We start from the raw sequence: 5296 nt of genomic DNA, 5'->3' as shown, positions 1-5296 counted from the left end.
TATATGTTTGGCGGATTGTTTGATGTCACTTATGTGGATATATGCATGTGTACATATACTACTGTCTCGTATGACGATATCAAACAAATGTCTAACCCTGTTGTGTTGTGTTCTGACAGAACATGGCACCCAGGAGAACTGTGAACGCTCGTGATCATCCTCCTCCTCCTCCACTGCCAAGGACTGCTAAAGAACTGAACTCCCTACTGGAAGAAAGGATCTCCGCAGCTATCGCCCAATACGAGGTGAACCGCACCGAGCACAGTGGAGGACTAAGCAATGCTAGACATAATGGGAATGGAGATTCATCTGGAGGAAACACAGCTCAAGGCTGCACTTTCAAGCAGTTTCTCGACTGCAAGCCACTGAATTACGACGACATTGGAGGTGCAGTGGCTTTTGTACGCTGGACGGAGAAGACTGATTCCACTATCCGCATGAGCAAATGTACCGCGGACCAGCAAGTCACTTTCATTACTGGGTTGTTTGTTGATGAAGCGTTGACTTGGTGGAATTTGCAAGTCCAAACTCTGGGTGATGATGCCACGTATGGCATGACTTAGGATGAGCTAAAGGAAAGAATGAGGGAAAAATATTGTTCTGGTGCTGAACTCCAAAGGTTAGAAACTGAATTTTGGCACGTGACCATGGAAGGTGCGGACATTACTGGTTATACCCGAAGGTTCCACGATTTTTCAAGAGTAATCCCCTACCTGGTGACTCTACAATTTAAGCGCATCGAGCGCTACATCTAGGGATTGGCACCGGAATTTCGCAGCTTGGTGACTGCAGCAAAACCCACAACAATCACTCAGGCTATAACTCTGGCTGTCAGCCTTACTGAAGATGTTGTTCGTATGAAGAAGTTATCACTGAATCCAACTGAAAAGACTGAGACGCATGCTGAGTCGTCTGGTGACAAGAAAAGGAAGCATGCGAACCTGAATCAAGCGACACGTAACAACAAGGGTTCTAACAACAAGAAGCGCGACCCCAATCCGCCACAGGAGGCGACAACTTTTGCAGCCATAAATGACGCTCCTGCCAGGGGATATTAGGGTACTCTGCCCATCTGCAACCAGTGCAAGCATCATCACATAGGAGTTTATCGCATTCCAAAATGCGACAAGTGTGGAAAACTGGGTCACCATACTGAGAACTATTGGGGAAAACGAAATGGAAGTGGTAATAGGAACGGGAATGGAAACCGTAACGGTGTTGGTAATAGAAACGGTGGTGGAAATGGCAATGGCAATGGTAACTGGAATGGTAATGGAGCTGGGGCAGAACCAAGGATGTTTTGGTTGTGGAAGCAAGGACCATTTCAAGAAAGATTGCCCAAGGGGGGAACAATGCTCCGGCTCGAGCATTCGTGATTGGAGCAAGGAACGCACACGAGGACCCTAATGTGGTCACTGGTACGTTTCCCGTTAACAATCACTTTGCATCCATACTATTTGACACTGGTGCCGATTATAGTTTCATGTCTGTGGAATTTAAACGTATGCTTGGAATAGAATCTAGTAGATTAGATATTCCTTATTCCATAGAACTAGCCGATGGTAAACATATCGAATCGGGCGAAGTTATTAGGGGTTGTACATTAGAACTTGGTGAGCAAGGCTTTAGTATCGACCTCTTACCTATTCAATTGGGTAGCTTCGATGTGGTGGTCGGAATGGACTGGCTGTCCAAGAATAAGGCTGAAGTTGTTTGCCATGAGAAAATCATTCACATCCCTCTTGCGAATGATGAAACTCTCATCGTGCATGGAGAAAAACAAAACGCGCCTCTGCGAATCATCAATTGTATGAAGGCGCAGAAGTGCTTAAGAAAAGGATGTGTTAAAGGAATTCCCTGATGTTTTTCCCGAAGATCTGCTAGGGCTACCTCCGCAACGACAAGTCGAATTCCATATAGACTTGGTTCCAGGAGCCGCTCCTGTAGCCAAGGCACTCTATCGGCTTGCACCATCCGAGATGCAAGAATTATCTACACAACTCCAGGAGTTGTTGGATAAAAGTTTCATAAGGCCAAGCTTCTCGCCTTGGGGAGCTCCAGTATTGTTCGTGAAAAAGAAGGATGGAACTTTGCGGATGTGTGTCGACTATAGAGAGTTGAACAAGCTCACTATCAAGAATTGGTACCCATTACCGAGGATTGATGACTTACTTGATCAGTTTCAAGGATCGAGCTACTATTCCAAGATCGACCTTCGATCTGGATACCATCAGTTAAGGATCCAAGATGAGAGCGTACCAAAGACTGCATTCCAAACACAGTATGGGCATTACGAGTTCCTTGTGATGCCATTCGGACTGACGAACGCGCCAGCGGTATTTATGGATCTGATGAACCGCGTTTGTAAACCATATCTCGATAAATTCGTGATTGTATTTATCGATGATATCTTGATTTACTCGCGAACGAAAGAAGAGCACGAGCAACACCTCAGGACCATTTTGGAACTATTGAAGAAAGAGAAACTTTATGCAAAGTTCTCAAAGTGCGAATTCTGGATTCGCGAAGTACAATTCCTTGGTCATGTTGTGAACGAGAAAGGTATTCATGTAGATCCAACCAAGATAGAAGCAATAAAGAACTGGGAAGCCCCCAAAACCCCAACTAAAGTTCGACAATTTTTGGGCTTAGCGGGCTATTACCGACGATTTATCGAGAATTTCTCCAAGATAGCTCAACTGCTGACAACCCTTACGTAGAAAGATAAGAAGTACGACTGGGGTAATAAGCAGGAAGAAGCCTTCCAACTGCTCAAAAATAAGCTATGCGATGCACCGATACTATCCTTACCCAAAGGCACTGAAGACTTCGTGGTATACTGCGACGCTTCACGCCAAGGTTTGGGTTGCGTGCTCATGCAATGCCAAAAGGTCATCGCTTACGCCTCAAGGCAGTTGAAGGTGCATGAAAGGAATTACACCACGCATGACTTGGAACTCGGCACGGTGGTATTCGCTTTGAAGATCTGGCGACACTATTTATATGGTACTCGATGTACAATCTTCACAAATCACAAAAGCCTACAACACATATTTGATCAGAAGGAATTAAATATGTGTCAACGACGTTGGGTCGAGCTGCTGAACGATTATCACTGTGGGATTAAGTACCATCCTGGGAAGGCAAACGTTGTAGCGGACGCATTAAGTCGAAAAGAAAGGGTGAAGACCCTAAGAGTTCGAGCATTGGAAATGACTATTCGGACGAACCTCACTGCACGCATTCATGACGCACAACAAGAAGCCCTTAAGGGAGAAAATCGTAGAGATGAATAACTCCGAGGTATGCTGAAGAATTTGGTGCCAAACAAAGAGGGAACCTTATACTTTAAGGGGCGTATTTGGGTTCCGCTCTATGGCGGTATTCGAGAAGTCATCCTTAATGAAACTCACATGTCGAGATACTCGATCCATGCAGGATCGGACAAAATGTATCAAGACTTGAAGGAATACTATTGGTGGCCGAGGCTTAAAAGCGATGTTGCTATCTATGTTGGAAAGTGCCTAACCTGTGCTAAGATTAAGGCTGAATATCAAAAACCGTCCTGGCTACTACAACAACCCGAGATACCCATGTGGAAGTGGGAGCAAATCTCGATGGACTTCATAATGAAATTACCGAGGACCCCTAGAGGGAACGATATGATATGGGTGATAGTCGATCGGTTAACAAAGTCTGCGCATTTCCTACCGATCCGAGAGAAGGATAGCACTGGAAAACTTGCTGAGCTGTACCTGAAAGAAATCGTGGCACGTCATGGAGTGCCTATCTCAATTATTTCAGACAGAGATGGACGTTTTGTCTCGAGGATCTGGCAATCCTTCCAAGAGGCCTTTGAATCTCAACTAGATCTAAGCACGGCCTTCCATCCGCAAACAGACGGCCAGAGCGAACGGACCATACAAACGCTGGAAGATATGCTTCGTGCATATGTTATGGACCTAGGTGGCAGCTGGGATACTCACATACCTTTAGTTGAGTTTTCCTACAATAACAGCTACCATACGAGTATAAAAGCCGCATCGTTCGAAGCTCTATATGGCCGGAAATGCCGCTCGTGATTATGTTGGGCAGACGCTGGAGACAAGCGTATGGTTGGTCCTGAACTTGTTCAAGAGACAACTGACAAAGTTATGCAGATCCGAGAGCGCATTAGGGCGGCTCGAGATCGACAAAAGAGCTACGCTGATTGAAGACGAAAACCCTTAGATTTCAAGGTGGGAGACAAAGTTTTGTTGAAGGTCTCACCTTGAAAGGGCGTAGTAAGATTCGGAAAACGTGGAAAGCTGAACCCACGATATATCGGACCATTCAAGATCTTGGAAAGAATTGGTACCGTAGCGTACAAGTTGGAATTACCGGAAGAACTTAACGGAGTACATGATACATTTCATGTGTCCAACCTCAAGAAGAGTCCAACCCAAGAAACAGTGATCATCCCTACGGATGAAGTGCATATTGTCGACACACTCTGATTTACAGAACAACCCGTTGAGGTTACAGACTGGAAAGTCAACAAAACCCTGAGGAGTAGTGTCAAACTTGTCAAAATATGTTCGAACTCTAAAAACGGACCCGAGTACACGTGGGAACGTGAAGACCAGTTTAAAGAAAAGTACCCCAACCTGTTCAAGAAAACTCCTGTGAGAGTTAGCTCAGTCTGAATTTCGGGACGAAATTCTTTTAACGGGGGGAGACTGTGACAACTGGCATAAAACCGGTAATTTCCGTACAATTTAATTATTATTTAATATCTGCAATTATGTGCTTTAATGTCAACATTGTCTGATTTCATGCTACACTTGTGAATTCATGCACGTTTTATACTTCAAATATTGCTTTATTTATTACTATTAGCGTTGCATCAGAAAGACTAGTAAACTCACCGGTAAGACACACTGTGTCAGCAACTCTGCAGAAAGCAGTCAGATAATGAAATAAGGGCCTAGGAGTAGGTCCAACGTCTAAAATACACAAAAACCCAAGTATGGATACAAGGGTTAACATATAGACTTTCCGGAAGCTAAAATATGCACTAAAAAGCACCCGAAACACACTTTAAATGCTGAATTTTACATATTTCAGCAATAATTCAGCTCTAATCAGCATTTTAACACTAAAATATCATGCAAAATTTATGTTTTATTGTCCAAATTAAATTCCAAAGTGTCGGGAATTGAACGTGTCACAAAAGGGTAAATAAAGGACCCTAAACAGCGCAATTTAGCACTTTAGTGAACCGGTATCTAACCAAACAACCGGACACTACTTGAAA

The sequence above is a fragment of the Helianthus annuus genome, chromosome 3 (genome assembly GCF_002127325.2).
Source record: "Helianthus annuus cultivar XRQ/B chromosome 3, HanXRQr2.0-SUNRISE, whole genome shotgun sequence".
NCBI classification, from domain to species: domain Eukaryota; kingdom Viridiplantae; phylum Streptophyta; class Magnoliopsida; order Asterales; family Asteraceae; genus Helianthus; species Helianthus annuus.
The sequence above is the reverse complement of the archived record's forward strand: the minus strand, read 5'-3'. Positions refer to the sequence as shown.